The following is a 20,417-nucleotide window of genomic DNA, read 5'->3' on the forward strand; positions in this document are numbered from 1 at the left end:
ACCTTCAGGTCACAGATTTAAATTGATGGGGAAGGTATACCACACAATGAAATATGTCAAAGATCTGCGTAGCGTACGGTTCAGCAGGGCTGCTTCTCTTCATATCAGTCGAATTACGGAAGATTTTAGGGCTCATATTCATTCACGATCAAGCTAATTTTTGTTACATAGCGTGAAAATAATGTTAGGTGAATGCATGTAGAGTGCCGCGTCAACTTTGCGGATGCAATAAAATGTAGACAAAGGACGGGCGGAGCATATTTCTCATTGTGTAGCGGTAATTACAGATGTTAGCCCTGCCCTCGGGGACCAGATCAGGCTTGTCCAGAGGGTCGAAATAATGGCGAGCGCTAGCGGTGCCTTGGAATAGTGGCCCGACCACACGGCGTTGCCCAGTTTTAGAGGCAGCGAAGTCTTTTGCGCTAATAAAGCTTGGATGTTGTTGTTCTGCTTCTAGGCAACACACTTCGTACGAATTTTATAATGAAACTTTAAGAGGCCAATGACCAAAAAACGTTGACACGAAGTTACAAGGGAGAATTGTTCCTACAAAACAGTTTACGCAAGTGTAAAACATAGTCAACGTAGAAAGAATCAACACAGTTGGAAAATATAAGATTGCGTCCACCAACTTTAACAATTAGGCAAAGAAAAATAAAGCAGGAGCCATAGAAACTTAGGAGTGAGGCGTGGAACTATCTGGTCAGCCTTTACAGATGAAAAGCGCAAAATATATTGAAAAGAATAGCGGGAGCTGCGTATGCTCACATGAAAAAAAACATTGACACATGAGCCACCAGCCCACCGCACAGCCAAATTATCTGTCAACTGTAGAGAGAGAGAGATAATAAAACGAGAGAAAGGCAGGGAGGTTAACCAGAATTGTAGCATCCGGTTTGCTACCCTACACTAAGGGGAGGGGGAAAGGGAGAGAAAGATGGAAAGGACAGCGGAGAGAAGAGCAGGCGCGCGATAAAAAAAAGATATAAACAAAAGGAAGCTGTAGATCGGCAGTAGTAAAGCCTATTCAATAGGCCACTGGCACGCAAACAGTTCAGTAAGGCCTTAAACGATTTTCGCTGTGCAGACAGTTCAGGTCGGCATTCCAGCACTGACTGTTCCGACAGGGGTCTGTCGTCAAGGCGGGCCAACACAGCAGCTAGCGACAGTCTGTGCGAGCTGTAGCGAGGGCAGCGACAAAGAACGTGGTCTATCGTTTCTTCGCTGTCACACTGGCTGCAAGTAGCACTCTCTGCCATGCCGATTGGGAAGGCAAAAGATTTGGTGAAAGCAACACCAAGCCACAGTCGACAAAGCACCGTTGCCTCGAGTCGAGAGAGTCCGGACGGAGGCCGAAGTCGACGACACGGGTCCAGTCATGGAGGAAGGAAAAACTAAGGAGAGGCCCTATCGTATCCCAATGCATTGCGAAAAGTGTGGCGGAAGTGACGTCAGATTTATGGGGCAAACAAACCGGTATGGGGCAAACAAAACAGCAGACGCCCCGCGGCGTGCTGTCCGCGGTGGTTCGCTTCTGCTCGAATCTGTAGTCCCGGCGTAAACTTAGCGCGTATTGTGCGGTTCGCACGCAGTAAAATGTTGCAAGCAGACGTTTACCAGGCTGTTCGTGCGTGGCAGGCCCGAGCGCTGCGTGCTGAAATTCTTCGTGGAGCGTTTTTGTGCAACAGTGCAGAAAGTACCGGTACGTGCCATATTCAAAAACATTCAGTCCCTGCCTTATCGTATTCGAACTCACCTAGCAGTGTCTTACGCGTTCTGCTGGGCGTTAGGCCTTTATTTTCCTTTCTCGTAGCCCGATTTCCAGATCTATTGCCCGATTAGCGGTTCTTTGTTCGTGCATATGGAGTAAGCGTAGTAGCTATTCGGCGCAACGCCAACCTATTGAGCTAACTTCACGTCGAAAAGAGGACGCCGCTGTATTGTATACGCGACCGTGCATGTAAAGTTTGTAATTCTAGTGTGCACACAACACAAGCACGCAGCGAGCGCACACCGCACAATACATACATTATGTAGTCCGATAACAGCAACAAAAGTTTATTGCCCTTTCGTTTGAACGACACAGCCTCTAAAACGTACGATGCCTTCAGCGCATGGTATGTACGGCGCGTCAGACGCCAAAAACAAAATTTCACGTGTGTTCCGAGTTGACAGAATGAGTAACAAGCAACAGAGCGCGCATCCGAGAGCTTCGCACGCAAATACCATGCCTTAGTGGTCAATAATGAAGCGAACGTATACGTACACATGAAAAGTGACACCCGGTACTGTCCGCATTGCACGCGATTTGCACAGGGTATACGCAACAGCTGGGCATTGCGAAGCTTTCCTAAAGAACACACACAAAGAGCAACAAGCGTGAATCGACGACACCGCTTGCACGGCGAAAAACAAACAAACAAAAAAAAGGCTGCAAAGTTTCGCGATGCGCGCATGCGCTTGCAAACGTCGCGACGGAAATCGCGTAATGTTTCGCTGCGCTTTCGCTAGGAGGCGATGCGGGTGTTTGCGATGTGGAGGCTTCACGAATGTGACGTCAGGGCCTCTCCTTAGTATTCCTTCCTCCATGGGTCCAGTCTATGCAGTCGTGTGTGCTGTAAACTTGGTGTGTTCCACAAGGATTTTATGTCTTCATTGGCAATCTCTCGAATTTTCATCGCAGCATCCGTTCTTGATAACGGGATGGATTCTTGTACGCCGTCTTCGTGTGCAGTTCGAGCAGCAGCGTCGGCATGTTCGTTGCCCAATATGCCGCAGTGACTTGGAAGCCACTGAAAGGTGATGTCATGCCCTTGAACGAAGAGGTGATGGAGCAGCTCTCTAATTTCCAACACGAGTTGCTCGTGAGGTCTACGGCGTAAGGCGTATATCAGGCACTGTAAAGCTGCCTTGGAGTCCGTGAACACGCTCCATTTCTTGAGTGGTTGGTCATAAATTACTCTAAGTGCGCTACGCAGAGCAGCAAGTTCCGCAGCTGTCGATGTAGTCTGGTGGGATAGCCTAATCTTCACGGTGGTTGTTCTTGCAGGAAAAATCACCGACCCTGCAGACCCATCCACGGTAGTTGAGGCGTCAGTATAGAGATGGCTATGCTCGCTGTACGTCTCGTACAACAAAAGAAGAGAAAGCTGCTTGAGCGCTGGTGACGAAAGCTGTGCTTTTGACCTTATGCCTGGAACCGTGAGGCGAACTTGTGGATGAGTCATACACCATGGGGGAGTTGGAACTCTTGCTGGAGCTGTATATCCTGTTGGTAGGCGTGTACGGTAGGACAGGACTGTCTGACAAAATGAGGCACGAGGTCGGTCTTCAGGCAGAGAGGCTAAATGATGGGTAGGGGCGCGAGCAAGATGCCTCACGTGTGCTCTGAGCGCTTCCATTATAATATGCGTCTTGGCCGGGTAGTCGTTTGCAATCGCAATGGTCTCAGCTGTTGACGAACATCGCGGTAGCCCCAGACAAACTCTAAGAGCCATAGCCTGAACGCTTTCGAGTGTGCGAATATTGGTTCTGCAGGTATTGGTCAGCACAGGCAGGCTGTATCGCAAACAGCCGAGAAAAAGCGTCTTGTACAGTTGCATCATTGCATGTACTGAGGTCCCCCAGGTTTTCCCTCCAAGATACTTGAACAGATGGGCAATGTCCGTCAGGCGCCTCTTTAGGTAGGCCACGTGAGTACCCCAGCAGAGGTCCCTATCAATGATCACACCTAAAAATCTGTGCGTCCTGACATAAGGTATGACGTGGCCGTCGATAGATATAGCGTATGGTTTCATTGGCTTGCGGCTAAAAGCAATCAATGCACATTTCGCTGGCGAGATCTTGAGACCTTGTTCATTGAGGTACATCGATATGAACGTCGCAGCTTTCTGAAGCCTTGCGCGTACCTGAGGCCGGGTCATGCCAGATGCCCAGATGCAGATGTCGTCAGCATACATTGATAGCTCGACCACACTCGGTAGTCGTTCCACAAGACCAATGAGTATGATGTTGAAGAGAGCTGGACTCAATACGCCACCTTGCGGAACTCCACGGTGCGTGTGGTGTTGGGAGGTTGGACCATCTTCAGTGTTCACAAATAGAGTCCTTCCTTGTAGGTAATTGCGTGTCCAACGATACAGTTGACCACCTAGGCCCACTGATCCCATGGCTTCTAGGATGGCGTCATGAAGAACGTTGCCGTACGATCCTTTTACATCAAGGAACATGGCAACAGATAATCGTTTACATGTCTTTTGATGTTGGACATACGTGACAAGATCGATAACATTGTCGATGGAACATCGGTGACGTCGAAGACCAGCCATGGCGTTCGGGTATATCTCGTAGTATTCTAGGTACCATTCTAGTCTGGCGAGGATCATTCGCTCCATGACCTTTCCAACACAACTTGCCAGCGCAATGGGTCGGTAAGAGGTAATCTCTAGGGGAGACTTTCCAGGCTTAAGAAGGGGTACCAAGCGGCTGATCTTCCAATCTTGGGGAACCATGCCATCCTGCCAGGACTTGTTGAATATATGAAGGAGCGCATCTCGTGCACGTTCACCAAGGTGGCATAATAGCCGGTAAGATATGTCGTCCGGGCCAAGCGACGACGACCGATTACATAGGGCGAGCGCCGCGTCAAGTTCTTGTATTGTGAACGGTAGATCCATGCGCGTGTCCCGTGAATCCGGGATATCGTCCAAGGTATGCATACTTGGGCACGTTGGTTGGCCCACAATCATAGTGCAGAAATCTTCTGCCACCTCAATTTCTTGTCGGCGCTGGAAGAGCGCGAGGGCCTTGAACGAAAAGCGCTGTTCCGGAACACAACGTAGGCCTCGCACAGTTCTCCATATTTGAGACAGTGGTGTACGAGGATCAAGCGACGCGCAAAATTTTTTCCATCGTTGTGCCTCTAGTTTATCGATGCGGCGTTGTATCTTCTTTTGCATGCGCCGGGCTGTTCTTAGATCATCCATGGACTTGGTGCGTCGGTATCTTCTTTCAGCACGACGGCGGATCGCACGAAGTCTCTCTAACTCCAGGTCGAATTCAGATTACTTTGGAGAGCACATTAGTGTGCGCATAGCCATCTGAGCCGTTTCCTTAATAGCTTGCTCAAGTCCACGGGGAGGGCCTTGCTGACAAGCGTCCTCAAGTTGAGTTTTGAACTTCGTCGAATCTATTCTTCGTATTGTGGTAGATGAATACGTGTTGGAAATACCTCTGATCTTCAGGTAGGTGGGAATATGGTCGCTTCCATGTGTTTCAATGTCCAAAAACCACTTTACTTGCGTGGCGAAGTGGCGTGACACGAATGACAAATCAAGGCAGCTGCTGTATGTGGTGCCTCGCAGAAACGTAGGACTTGCATCGTTGAGGAGGACGAGACCATGACTGGCGACCAATGAAGCTAGACGCCGTCCCGTTGAATTCGTCCTTGAGCTTCCCCAAATGGTATGATGTGCATTGAAGTCCCCGGTAATAACCCATGGACCCGGATGGGCCTTTAAAATGTCGTCCAGTCGTTTCGCGTCGAATCGACTTGATGGGGAGAGGTACACACCCAGGAGTGCGAAAGTGACCTTTCTATTTTTAACAGTCAAGCACACATACTGATTGTCGTCGTGAGGGTTGCACTGGCTGAACGACGTAAGCAAGCTCTCGGCGAATAAAAACAACGACCTTGCTACTTTCGATGTCGCTTGATGAGAAAAATGACTCGTAGCCGGATAGTCTGATTGGGTGTGATAATTTCGGTTCACATATGACAATGACTGGAAATCGGTATTGACGAACAAATTGACGGAAATCGGAGATGCGAGATCTTAGACCTCTCGCGTTCCATTGAATGATCGACGATTCTCTGACCTCCTGTCGAAATGACCTGTGATTGTCGGCCATGGCTTCACTCAAGGCTTGCAAGCACTGGGCACAACGCGTCCAGCACCTGTAGCCCGCTTCGAGCAGATGGCGTATCGATGCTTGTCAGAAGACCTTTGATGACACTCACGATAGATCGGAGCATAGGAACGAATTGACGATCTATTTTGAAAGCCTCGTCAACAACAGAATCCGGTTTCGATGGAAGCATGGAGCGTGGAGGCTGCTTGGAAGTCCGTGTGCTCGTGAGGGCGGGCCAGTCTTCCGGGGGGAGAGGCTTCGTCGTTGGAGGCCTTCTTGTGCTGTCCGGCTTTCTACTAGAAGTTGATGTTGTTGGCTCAAATGGCGTACGACCACCGCCGTGACTGGAGCGTTTTCGTCGATGGCGGCGCCGACGTCGGATTTTCGTTGAGGCTTCTCTATGGGTGGAGTTATCCCTGACCATTTGCTTTAGAATATCAACTTCATTTTTGAGTCTTGGGCATTCCTTAGACGTGGCTTCATGGGTACCTTGACAGTTGCTGCATCTAAATGTGGTTGTACAGCAGGTGTCTACCGTGTGTGACTCCGCACACCGGGGGCATACGGCAGAGTTTACGCATACGCCCTTGACGTGGCCGATCTTGAAGCACTTATGGCATTGAAGCGGCTTTGGAACAAACTGTCGTACGACATGCCGGAAGTGACCAACCTTGACGTGCGTGGGGATAGAGTCACCCTTAAAGACTATCTTCACGCAGCGGCTGTTTCCGAGGCGGCATACTTGCGTGATGATCACTCCCTCATATGCCGGTTTTATAAGAATGGGCAGGTCCGTGTTTGGAATTGCCAAGTCAATATCGTAAATTACACCTGCAGTGCAGCTCCCATCTATTGGAACGACTGGTCGTACTTTGACGCTTCCCAACTCTGTCATCGGTCGAAGTTTTTCCAGTGTGTCTGCACGTATTGTGTAGACAGCTAAAGCATTCTTACGTGTATTTAGCCGGACCTCCTTGATTTCATTTGGAACTTATTTAAATAATATTAGGAAAGTTGTAGGTTAACATCGCTACAGCTTTCAGGATTGTTCAAATAAAACAGCAGAGCTAGCTGGGGCGCGTCCCGCCTTGTGGCGATGATCTGTCAACTGTAATCGTACACAAAAGTATTACGCAAGCAAAGTGCGCGAATACGTAAATGTGCTTCCAAAGGGCAACATCGTAAGGCGGGCGCTTTGTACTTCGTTGCAGCAAGAGTGAAAAAAATATGAGTGGGCTGTATTGCGGTGAAATGCCCAACGAGGCGAGGACGGCGACATCGGTGTTTTTTGCGGCGTAACTGAAACGCGGCAATACAAAACCAACCAGATCCACAAAATACGATATTGATCATGCATTCGCTGCCGCCATGTTCGCTAGCTCTGCTGTTTTATTTGAACAACCCTGAAAGCTATAGCGATGTTAACCTACAACTTTCCTAATATTATTTAAATAATTTCCAGGTGAAATGCCAGGTATGCTTATATTTATGGATTGCACTTAGGAGATAATCTTCTACTCTTTGTAACTCGTACCGCCTTTAAAAATGAGGCTTATAACAGATGTTCATGTGCAGTGTGTTTAGTTCGTACCAATTTCTCTCGGTTTTATACAGCCAGCATGACCAGAAAACAAAATTCCATGGCGAGCTGTTTTAAAGATATAAGGGGCAAAAAACTACGATAAGTGTAGATGCTTCAAAATGCGACCAGCTTGCATGTCTGAAATTTCGTAAAGCGTGTGATAAAAACGGTGCATTTCCAGAGTATCGGACTACTTCTAGAACGCATCGTTTTATATAGCGTATGTGCTAGTACGCAGAGGTCGTCCATACGGGGAGGAAGCAGGAAGCCATCATTATTTTCCGTCTTCTAACAGTCTTCTGTTTTCTGTAATCTTCGAGGTTCTTTCATTATTTGCGTAAAATTAATGATGCTGTCATTACTTCCCGCGATGGATAATAAAGTAGGCTTTAGCCTCGTTGCAGTACATCCGAAGCTGCCGCATCTTTTCGAAGCCTAGGTTTAGCATTGTTATGTCACTCATCGATCAATCTCGATTGATCGGGCGGTGGGAATCAAAGGGCCTAGTAACACAGCGGAGTGTGCGGAACCAGTCAAAATCCTCGTCGTTAATCACGGCTGATATTCACCATCAGAAGCTGAAGACCACCGGCAAACAGTCAGCACTCGCGACGCCACTGGATTCGAAACGGCACATTTGCTGAAAAAAAAGGAAGAGCCAGGCTTGGATCGTCTTCAGCTCTCGAGAATATCTGTTCGCCGCAAGGCAACAATCGTCAGTCAAATAGAGAGTGTAAGTTCCTAATTTTGTAACTGCTTGATCTACGTCGTCTGCAGGACGCCTATGATTAGTAAAGGGGAATGCATGTTTCGTTATTCATGTAAGAATATTCTGCTACTGAAGTATTTTTTATCGCATTGTGGATTTCACTGATGCGTCACATCTAAGCCATTTGTTCAGTAAAATAAGTATATTTGTCTGGCATTTGTTCGATTGCATGAAAGCAGGCGGCTCTGTTGCTTGCCGCCCGCAAGATATTTATAACTGTACCACGTCTGAGTTCATGTCCGCATCGGTCAAATTGAAGCTTACGGCATTTTTTCCTTCACAACCCGAGTTCTCGATGAGAACTAAAAGTAGGTTTTATTGATTCAGTAATTTATGGATATATTCAAAGGCTGTAAGATTTCTTGCGGAGAGTAATTTTGCAAGGTCGCATTCCAGGAAGGTAAGAAATCAACCGTGAGAATAACCTCCATGTAGCATTCACGTAGCAAAACGTGTTCAACAATTGACGACCCAGTTGTGTAATGCTTTTTTTTGCTTACGGGTAATCTTGCTGAAGTACATCAAGAGCGATTTGGGGATTATGTGTTTGTTCCCGGTTGTGCATCGAACTCTATAGGTTGCGATGTGTCTACGGTTGGGTGTACATCACGACTACTTAATATAGTAATACTGGCAACCAAGAACCAGTCCACGTGCAAATGGCGACCTGTATGTTCCCCACAATCATTTGACTTCTTTACCGTCAAGTTGTTACCAGAGTGGGTGCTCCGAAGGACTACAACAATGAAGACAACCGCCAACGTCTATTCATCCGCAGAAAAATTAGGATAAGAAATAAAGGTGACGATCACACGAGTAGTCTGCACGAACGGCGACCGCACGAACGATGAATCTTGTGACCTTTTACAGCGAAAGCTGTGATGAGATCATTTCACCGGCCGTTTTTGGCGCCGTAGTTGTCCGCCGCCGGTGTCCGTAACCACTATCGCTCGAAATAAGAGAAAAACGAAATAAGAAAATAATTCCAGGATGGAACGAGGTTCGAACCTGGTCCCTCTGCGTGGGAGCCCAGTATTCAACCTCTGAGCCATGCCTGTGCTTGAAACTGCTTTGCAAAAAGGTCCTATAGACGCTTCATGTCGGGATGGAAGCACATTAACATATGCAATATAGCGTGGCAGAAGAGTAAAATAAACACCAAGCGTCCCTCAACGCGAATTCGGTTATCAGGCGTCACACAATGCGAATTGCACAACGAGAAGGTTGTTGAATGCTTCCAACCCATTACAAAGGACTCCGCCATAATTCTTCATCGTCATCAGGTACAGCACCAACAAAGTGCGCATAATGCCTTACATGCGTTTAGCAGCTGCGTTTAGAATGACGAAAAATGGCATAATGCCTGCTTTCCTACTTCTCAAAAATTACAATGATTTATAGCATAGTAGGTTCCTCGCAAGTGCACTTGTATTAGTTGCCAAGGAAGCCCATATGCGCATGATCCATTTCCTCGGGGTCTCAGTAAAGTTCTTCGCCCCCCTCCCCCACCTTTCTATCCCACGTCAACGTATGTTATACAGCATGGCGGGAGAGGGACATAGCGACCGGACGTCACCTAATGCAAATTACATAACTGGTGGGCAGTTTCGAGCTTCCAACCAATTACGAAGGGTTGAGCCATAATTCTTCATCGTCATCAGTCGTCGCGTCAACAAAGTGCACATAATGCTTACAGACGTGTAGCTGGTGCCTCGCTTCTCCGCAGAATAACGGATAATGGCTTAGTAGGTGCTTCCGAACTTCACAAAAATTGTGATTTATGGCGTAGTGGGTACCTTGCTAGTGTACTTGTATTAGTAGCCCCAAGAGAGCTTACAACGGTGCTTAAAAGGCCCCTGACAGCCGATTTTTTGTTTGTGACATTTATGTTGGAATGAGTAGGTCTATGTCTTGTAATCACGGAATGACACCGCAAATGCTCCTACGTGATGTCTAATTAATCCTAGCAGCGTTAATTATGGTTATTTTAATGTAGGTTCAAAACGCGCGCCGAAAGAGGATAAGAAACTAGCGCCGCGCCGCGGCGGTCGCGCCTCGGGGCACGCGTGATGACGTACGCTCAGTACTGGGTGACGTCCGCCACGCGCTTGTTGAGCTGCCAGCTGGAGAAGTTCGCCTGCTCGTCGAGCACGTGGTAGACGATGTCATCGCTGTCAGACGCAGATTCGTGGCCCTACTCATCGTCTAACAAGTCCGTCGACGGTTCGCAAGTGGCAGACGCTGAGTTTGCGAATGTTTTGAACGGAGGAGCTTGGCAATGCAGCGGCTGAAACCGAACGCGTTTCCTCGCCGCAAGGATCGCGGCTGCACTTTTAAGGGCGAAGCTCCTTAAGGCGGCACCCGTTCGTCCCTCGTAGTCGTAGTAGTGCGTAACCAGTCGTAACGCTAGTACCAGATCTTGACCTCCAAGGTGGTGCCGATGGGAGATTTTTCCTGTGCGTTGTTGAACAATAAAAAATTCGCAGCGTTCGCGTTAACTAAAAGCCGAATTCTTCTGTCTCTCATTCCCCATTAGCAGCCATTGGCATGTTCCAGTAGGAAACGTTAGTAGAAGTAGAAGTGTAAGTGTTAGCTAAAAGCCGACTTCTTCTGTCTCTCATTCCCATTAGCAGCCGTTGTTTACCTCCAAGGTAGTGCCTGGAGAGATTTCTCCTGTGCGTGATTAAACAATAAAAATTTTGTTCAAAACGCCGTTGATTGATGAAATAAACCAACGAAAGACGCCAGATGTTTTCTAAAAGCAAAACGAAAAAACGCCAGATGTTTCTAAAGCAAAACGAAAATACGTCAGCTGCTTAACGAAAGACGCCAGATGTTTTCTAAAGCAATGGTTTTCTAAACAATGAAAATTCACAGCGTAGATGTAAAATTAAAGTGACCTGCAAGTCGTCATAACTCATCGAACCTTTAGTATAAACGCGCCCGATCTCACGTCGGTGATGATGTACTGGACAGAATTCACGGAAGATTCACGGTTTACCGATGAACCTCCGCAGCTTCGCCCACTCATCATCATTCACTCCGTGGATATGCTGTGATTTTTCTTCTAATGTGTTGACCTGCAAATAATAAGGACGAAAATTATCATCCCCATCGTATGGTCCACTGTTCGATCTCACGCACTCGCCGCGTGCAAGTTGCTTAAAATTAGAATGAAATTATTCTCAATCGCGGGTACATTTACGTCTGTAAGTTGTTTCAACCTCCTCAAACAGCCGAGTACGATATTCAATGGAAGTTAGTCAAAGCGAACGGCATACACTTTGTCTGTTAAACGCGTTACACAGTTTTATTTGGGCATCCGCAGCAGCTCTGCGGATTCCCAATGACAGGCTGCGTCCACATATATGTAGTGGGCGCTCAACTGAAATTGTCTATTAATGCACGGCACCGCTACAACGACGCGGAACATGGAGAAATGCACACAAGAAACGCGCGCAAGCGCCTACAGCAGAAGGAGCGGGGCGACTAGAAAAAGTTGCACCGTCGCCACCTGCATTTTCCTTCGCCAAGAGGAACGCCTGAACCCTCCCGTTCGCGCCACTAAAAAGTTGGTTCTAGTTCACTATAACCACAGTGCACCGCGCGTATTTCTGTCTGTGACGTCGACAATACTTGCTTTACCTCAGCAACGTCACAAGGGGCCTACGTCTACGTCATACTAGTGGTTATGTTGATAAGAGTTCAAAGTTGAGATGAGCACTCAGGGTTACTTTAAAACCAAATTAAAATATCTTAAAGGCAACGCTCGTCACTCATAATCGGTCAGAAGTGCCCCCGCATGCTGGACTATGAAACAACACAAGCATCTCGCGTTTCCAAATTCGGTGTCAGGGGTCCTTTAAGAAACGCTACTCTTCCAGCTTTCGCTGTGACTGTGCTGCGGTTTCAGCGCAGGCCTGGCGTCTTTTTTCTTGAATATCCTTCCAAGAGAGGTGTGAACATTTCTTGAAACAGTAATCGATGATACGGACAAGGCATACCATAGAAGCGATGAGGCTCACGTAGGTTGTTGCTTGGTTGAAAAACGAGGGTGTAGAGAATGGCCAACTGCTGAAGAAATAAGCTTTAATGGAATATTACAGCGGCCGAGTTGTTGCTTTACTTAACGAACAATCTGTGGTACAAAGCCAGTACCAAATAAAAAAACGAAGACAGGATAGGACGTACGAAGTGCACCCGCAAGTTGCGCAAATAAATATTCAAAAGTGCGCAAGCGGAGAGGGAGCAGCACAGGCATATCATCTTACAGCGCTACCAAAACGTACTACCCTAAAGCGCTATATTAAGAAAAAAAAATAGCGAAGCTCGCACTAAGCCGTGCAAGGCTTGAAACCGAGAAACTGGACGATTATGAAGACTAATATGGTCGCCTCTAGGCATTAGCTGCGTGATACAGGTTCTAGGTTGCTTTTAGGTTGTTGCTAGGTTTTGTCTAGGTGGTTATAGGATGTTTCTACATTGATTCTAAGCGGACAAAGGCGCGAACATAAACCACAGAAAGTCACATACACGACACGGTTGTCCAAACTCCAGAGACCGAAACTCACGCTGAAACCAAGCGTTTGCATCTCTCATAGATCTACGGGCCCGTCATCGTTGCCGACAGCCTTTTATCGCCCGGGGGTCTTCTCCCAGCAGCCGTTGCCTTTCCGATTCCGTAGCGTTTTCTCGTTGTACGTATTCGGGGAATTCGGCTCGCCGCCTTCGCTGCGCAGCCACTTGTTGGGCTATCTGCTGCGTACTTCATTTTCAGTGGACCAGTGGTCAGTAGTGGGACTTACCCCATTTGTGTGGCACATACCCGCTTATGATGGTACTTTTTTGGATCAACTCACAAGGAACGTTTGCTAAACGGCTTCGCTGTTTATAAAAAGCAAGAGCGCTTGCACTATCGGCAAAATGATGCAAGCAAAGTTTGACGTCTGCGCGCCTGACCTACTGCCTTGCTTTCTTTCTTTCTTTCCTTCTTTCTTTCTTTCTTTCTTTCTTTCTTTCTTTCTTTCTTTCTTTCTTTCTTTGCCCAATGTTCCCTGCAAATTGCTTCATTTCTCTATACAGTAAACTCTCACTTGTACGAACGTCGGTTTAACGAATATTTCAGAATAACGAACTTTTAGAAAATCCCCGGCGATTTTCTTATGCATTCTATGCAAAAATCTTTCAGTTAAACGAATTTCAGAATAGTGAATTTTTCAGTTGAACGAACTTGATCCGCGGACCCAGGCTCATTTTTTAAATCAATTCAACGAAGTTTTGTGCACTGCAGCACTGGCATAGCCGATGCGAGCCGCCACTAAATCGCCCATCCATCGGCGGCGGCGCGACATCGCTTGGGCATGCAGCGCCGCCGAGGCAAAGCGGCCGTGCGGGTGACGAAAACGAGCCACGTGCGCATCAGTTCGCCCTTCTTTTTTTGTCTGTCTCATCGGCATCATCAGTACTGTGCGGCCATCTTCATTTCGGGAAACAACAGCGCATTTCACGCGCCGTGCGCTTTTGTAACATCAACCAGAAGAAGAAGAGTGCGACGAGGAAGTCGTAACGGCTGAGGCCGGTTCAAATCCTGTAACTCTAGCCAAGACGGTAGAGTATGCTAGAAAGTTGCGAGACTTCGTGTCTCAGCAACAAGCTGTGCCAGAGGCAGTGCACAGAAACGTAGACTCTCTGGAAACTTTCTCTTCTTGCGCTCTAAGGGCACCAGTCCAAATGAAAATTACAGATTTCTTTTCAAAATAAATTGCATTTCACACTTTTGAATCTAATGTCTGCTGTGCCCAATGCTGTTCCATATTCTAGTGAATATTCAGTTTAGTGAACTTTCAGTTAAGTGAACTATTTCCTTGGGTCCCTTGAAGTTCACTCAATTGAGAGTTCACTGTATTGGGAATTCCTCCTTCAGCCACGTGCTTAGCAGCGCCACACTTCAGATGCGACATGCGACAAAGACGGTCATGGGTTAATATCCAGGTAACGCAGAACGACAACTCACATCGATAAGAGATCAGATTGGGATGCGAGAAACGTCTAATCACCGACAAGCCCTCGATCGAGAGAGCATCAGTTCTCGCCCACAAATACGCCTGCGACCGATGCACCTTCGATGGCCGCATTTCCTCGCCCTCGTGGCTGCGTGGATTTGCAACGACGTTCAAAGCAGTGAGTTAAAGGCTTCGCTGAAGAGAAGGTGGATTCCAGATTTCAATATGCAGTGTATCGCGTCCGTACTTTTCTGCGGATTTCGATGATGCAATACGAAGAAGAAAAAAAAAAACAGGCTGTTTTCAAAATTAAGGGGCTAAAAATATGAAATGTGGACAAGCTGTCAAGGCGATCACTTTGCATGACTGAAATTTAGGGGAGTGTGACACAGAAACGGCGTGATTCCAGGCATTGGACTATTAGATGCGAAGTATCTTAAGGCGGAGTTCCATCCGGTGGTGGTGGTGGTGTGCGGCGTGACCACCCTTACTGCGCATGCGCATACCCTCTCCCCTCCCCTTCCACTTCCGCTCTACCCTTACCCCCTCTCCACTTTCCCTCTCCCCTACCCCTCTCTCCTTCCCATTTACCCTTTCTCCTCTCCACATTCCTTCTCCCCCTCTCCACTTTCTCTCCCCCTCCCCCTTTCCACTCTCCCTCTGAAACGCGGGCTAGACATGCCGAAATTCCTCTCCTGCGCAACGCCGCGACGACCACCAGCGCATGAGCGTCCCCTCCCCCTCTTTCTCCTCTCCTACGCTGCCCCCCTCTGGCACGCCTGCCGAATGCGTTCCCCGCTCGCCCTGTGAGAATTAACGGCCAGGCTAGAGGGAAGACAAGACGCGCGTAGCGTTCCTCTTCGCGTTCCACGACACGAGGTCGGTATCGTGCCCAAAGAACACCAACGGAACGCGATCGTGCAAGTGCTCCGGCTTCGCATCGCCTCATGGTCCCCTTTAGCGGGAAATGGTGTAATTTTTTTCTTTTAAAAAGCATCATTGCTTATGTGGTCTGTGTAAGTACGCAGAGGTTCCAGATATTAAGAGCTGGAAGCGGTCATGATTTTCTAGAATGTTCGAGGTTCTTCCATTATTTGCGTAAAATTAATCATGCTGCCATTTCTTACCGCGATGGATAATAAAGCACGGTTCACCATTGTTGTGATACATCCGAAGCTGCTGTAACTTTTCGAAGGAAAGGTTTAGCATTGTGATGTCAATCACAGATCAATCGCCATTTATCAGGTGGTGCGAACTATCAACAGAGTGGATCAGCCGAACCAATCAAATTCTTCGTCGCAAATCAAGTTTTATATTCACCATCAGAAGCGGAAGACCTCCAGCAAACAGCCCGCACTGGCGAAGAGACTGCAGTCGGAACAGCAAGCGTGCTAAAAAAGGACGAGGCAGGCTTGGAGCGTCTTCAACTGTCGTAAATATTAATTCGTAGTAGGGTAACACTCGTCAGCGAAATCGAGAGTGTAAGTTGGCAATTTTGTAATTGCCTAATCTACGCCATCTGCAGGACTCCTGTCATAACTTAAGAGGAATGCATTTTTTGTTATGCGTGTGATGTTATTTCCTTAGTGAAGTGTTTTTCTTGCATTGTGCATATCACTGATGTGTCGGAACTTAGCCCTTTCTGCTCGAAACTCAGTATTTCCAGGTTTTTTTTGTATTTGTGGACGTGCATGAGCGTAGTAGGCTTTGTTGCTTGCCGCCCATGAAATATTTAGGACTGTACTACGGCTCTCTTCAGGTTTGTATCAGTCAAACGGAAGTTTACGGCATTTAAATGAGAAGTATTTCTTAGTGAAAGAAGGACACTCTGGCTGTTTACATATATTTATCAATCTATATATCAAGGCAACTACGTCCAAGCGCTCTTGTGGTCGTCTCTATACCTTGGTATGTTTTGGAATTGGCCCAGGAGGACATTAGTGATGACGAATACGAATCACAGGTCATGACATGAATAATGTGAATAGCCTGCCGCGCACGTCATGAAAACCTATCCACCAGTCACGAGTAGCACACATCCGCGTAACACGGCCCGTGGAAGAGAGGTATCAACCACGCGTGATTCACAGTATATATGAACCCAAAAAGGAAGAGAAACAATTCGAAAATTTGAGTGCGACATTGTTGGAGAGTTCGTGTCGCAGAAAAACTGGTTTCTGTGCTGATGGTGTTCTCGATGAATAAAAAATCGCGATGGGAGGAAAGAATAAAATCTTGGTTCGAGCCAGGTTTGAAGAAATATATTCTGCATGGTAGGCATTAGTGCTGCAGAAAAAGAGTGTTCTTCGAAAAACCAAACCTGTAACATTTATTTTGAATGTATTTGTCGGGCACCAGTTTTCGCTACTGTCGTTTTTAGGGGCGAAGCTGCTTAGGGTGTGGGTCGTTCTCTCCTCTGTAGTATTATGTAGCCACCCTGCCTGATCTGCCACGGGCGAGGTGGATCGGCAACGGGCGTGCGCCGATAGGTAAAGTTCCCCCTCCCCCCCGCTTCTCTCGCCTCGCGACGCCGACGCTCCGCGCTCGCTGCGTTGCAGATGCGTGCTCAGGTTCCCCCCCCCCCTCTCTCGCCTCGCAAGGCCGACGCAGGGAGCGTCTGCTAGCGAGTTTCTTGATTGAAGAAACTGACTGCTCGCGCTGCACAACCGTTCACTGACCACCCCGTAAATATAGGGCACTAGATTTTAACCTCCAATGTAGTACCTGTGTGAGATTTCTCCTGTGCGTTATTAAACAATAAAAATTCACAGCGTACATGTAAAATTAAAGTGAGCTGCAAGTCGTCATGACCCTCATCGACCCTTTAGTATAAACGCGCCCGATCTAACGCCGTCGATGATGTACTGGGCAGAATTCACGGAAAATTCACATATGACGCGTGCCATTGGTGGAAGGCAGTCGTTCGATTTAGTGCGGCGCGTACGCTAGGGGGACAGTTGTAACAAAATCCGCTCGCTGTTGGCGCGCTTTCACTTTTCCTTTGAGTATTCACGGTTTTACCGATGATTTCCTCCGGTGCTTCGCTCCACTCATCATCATCACCCCGTGGAAATGCTATGGATTTTTTCTTCTGAAACTTTATTTTGTTCTCCTGAGTTTGCTCGAACAATTTCACTAAAATATTAATGGGCTAGCCATACTCGGCTACAAATGAAGAGCGGTGCGGCTTTTCGCCGTCAATGGACCCCCCTCCAGCTAATGACGTCGCCGTGTCATCGTGACCGTCGCGGCCGACCGCGTTCGCCCCGTGCTCACGAGATGAATCACGAAGCTTGTTCTTCTGCGCTTAAGGATCTCAAATAAAATGGCCGCCTCCGCTATCCGCGAAATTCATCTGCGTCATCGGTGAGATCGCGCTCTCGCAAGCTGTCATTACTGCCGTTCATTCGTATCGAAATCTGAATTCCACGAAAAGATTGCTTGTGTGTTGGTGGAGTGTTCGGTAACGGCGATCGCCGTGGTGTTTCGTCTACTGCGTAAGCGCCGGCGCTGCTTGGAAACAGCCGCCGATGCGCGAGAGAGAGGAGAGAGAGAGAATTATTTACTGAAAGGCAGACAGGTCGGCCTGAGCTATAGTTTGCTCCGGCCTGCTACTCTACACTGGGGAGGGGGGACAGGGGTCGAAAGAGTGATGAATGACGATGGTAAGGTAGTGAGATGCACGTACTGGAATTTTTGCGCCGTCGATCGGCGCTTCAATACCCTGTGCGATTCAAGGTCGCCGTCACCATCGGCGTGGCGTGGATGGTAACGAACGGCACACCTCACTCGAGAGCGATAAATCACATTGCGATGTCACATGCTCGGGCTCCATAGCCGAAAAGAGAGCCGGCAGTGCGTAAAACCAGAATCAAGCGGTTGAGCGAAAATCCGCAAGCGCAGAAATTCACCGTCAGCCATAAAGAGCAATCCACTATTCCAGAGGAGCTACTTTACGGCGCGGACACACTTATAGAAGCTTGGGTCTAAGCGCTGTCTGTAGGCGCAGAGCCGTCGGCTGCGAAGTCACGTTGACGCTGTGACACCTTTGGCTGGAGAGGGGTGCATTGAGGGCGAAAAACCGCCCTGCTCTTGACTTCTAATCGAGCCTAGTGCTGAGTCCTCGGGCGTCATTTCTTTCCACTAAACCTCAACATATGCACTCAAAGCGTCATTTCATATTCGATAACATTCCAGAAACACCCCTTGTTCGAGAATTGCAACCTCAACTGTCCACAAAGTGTCCGTGGGTTTGCTTGGTTTTATACCATATGTTTTTATCCTTGGAGTATATGCCATATGTCTTTATTTTCTTCATATCGCTCGAATTACGGAAGATTTTAGGGCTGATATTCATTCACAATCACGCTAATTTTGGTTACATTGCGTGAAAATATTGTTACGTGAATGCAAGTAGAGTACAACGTCGGCTTTGCCAATGCAATATAATGTACACGAAGGACGGACGAAGCACATTTTCTCATTGTGTTGCTGTAAGTAGAGATGTTAGCCCTGCCCTCGGCGACCAGTTCAGGTTTGTGCAGAGGGCCGAAATGATGGCGAGTGCCAGCGGTGCCTTGGAATAGGGGCCACACCACACGGCGTTGCCCAGTTTTAGAGGCAGCGAAGTCTTCTGCGCTAATCAAGTTTTGTTGTTGCTTTTCTTCTTCTAGGCAACAAACTTTTTATGAATTTTGTGAAGAAACGATGAGAGGCCAATGACTAAACAACGTTGACACGAAGTTACAAGAGGGAATTGTTCCTACAAAACAGTTCACTCAAGTGTACAACATAGTCAATGTAGAAAAAATAAACGCAGTTGGACCAGTAATATTGCGTCCACCGATTTTCGCGGTTAGGCAAAGAACAATAACGCAGGAACAATAGAAGCTTAGGAGTGAGGAGCGGAACTATCTGGTCAGCCTTTCCAGATGAAAAGCGTAAAATATATTCAAAGGAATAGCCGAAGCTGCGTATTCACACAGGTAAACAAATAAGCCATCCCCCACACAGGAAAATTATCTGTGAATCGTAATTGAACATAAATGTAGGACACAAGCTAAGTGTGCGAGTACGTAAATGTGTTTCCAAAGGGCAACATTCTAAGGCGGGAGAAGCAGCACTCAACCCTGATAGCTCGTACAGTACAGAAATTTACCATTACCGCCCACTAATCACGTTTGGAATGCACACTTCTGAAAGAAGAAGACGACGAAGAATAAGAAGAAGAAGAAGAGGAATAACTTTATAAGTCCAGCGAAGTTGATTCGGAGTGGGCCTCAACCCCGGCCAGGCCATCAACCGCGAGCCCTGTGGCTCGGCCGGCTTCCTCAGCTCGCTAGACGGCCCAAAGTTGTTCTTCTATTGCGGAGCTGAGCAGAGACTCCTCCCAGCGAACCCTGCCGTTCGGTACTGCCTCCTCATGCATTCCATGTGGTTTGTCGTCCAAGCCTAGAGCACTCCCTTAGCATGTGGCCCCCAGTGTTGCCCTTGCATCGCACATCTTACATTTGTCTGTCAAATAGAGATCGGGTTAACCGATACGAAAGTTCCGAAAGAACGAAAAATATTTCGGATGCCGTTTCGACCACTCCACCAAGATATCATTGGCTTAACCGTGGATTTCAGCTTACGAAATATCTTCAACCCCGCTTTGAAACAAAAGATTGCTAAATTTTATACCCCAAAATATATATCAGGAATGAACAAAGGAGGCATATGAATTTTACGCGCGGGCCATAGATGCCCGAGTGAGCTCATGTAGGGGCCCTCATCACGACTAGACACCGTCGTGTCACAAAGGCATTAGCTTTGAACTCTGACATTTTGCTCGCTTTCTACTTCGTTGCAACAAGAGTTGAAAAAAATATCAGTGGGCTTTGCTGCGCTGATCTGCCAACGAGGCGAGGACTGTGACATCGGTGTTTTTTACCACGAAAACTGAAACGCGGTATTACAAAACCAATCAGATCCACAAAACACACTATCGATCTGCCTTCTCTACGGCATGTTCGCTAGCTCTGCTGTTTTGTTTGACAAACCGGAAAAGCCACAGCGACGTCACCCTACGACTTTCCGAATATTCATTAAATTATTTCCAGTAAACGATAGGATGTTGTGTTTATGGATTGCACTTAGCAGATCATGTTCTAGT

Source organism: Rhipicephalus sanguineus, chromosome 3, assembly GCF_013339695.2.
Source record: "Rhipicephalus sanguineus isolate Rsan-2018 chromosome 3, BIME_Rsan_1.4, whole genome shotgun sequence".
NCBI classification, from domain to species: domain Eukaryota; kingdom Metazoa; phylum Arthropoda; class Arachnida; order Ixodida; family Ixodidae; genus Rhipicephalus; species Rhipicephalus sanguineus.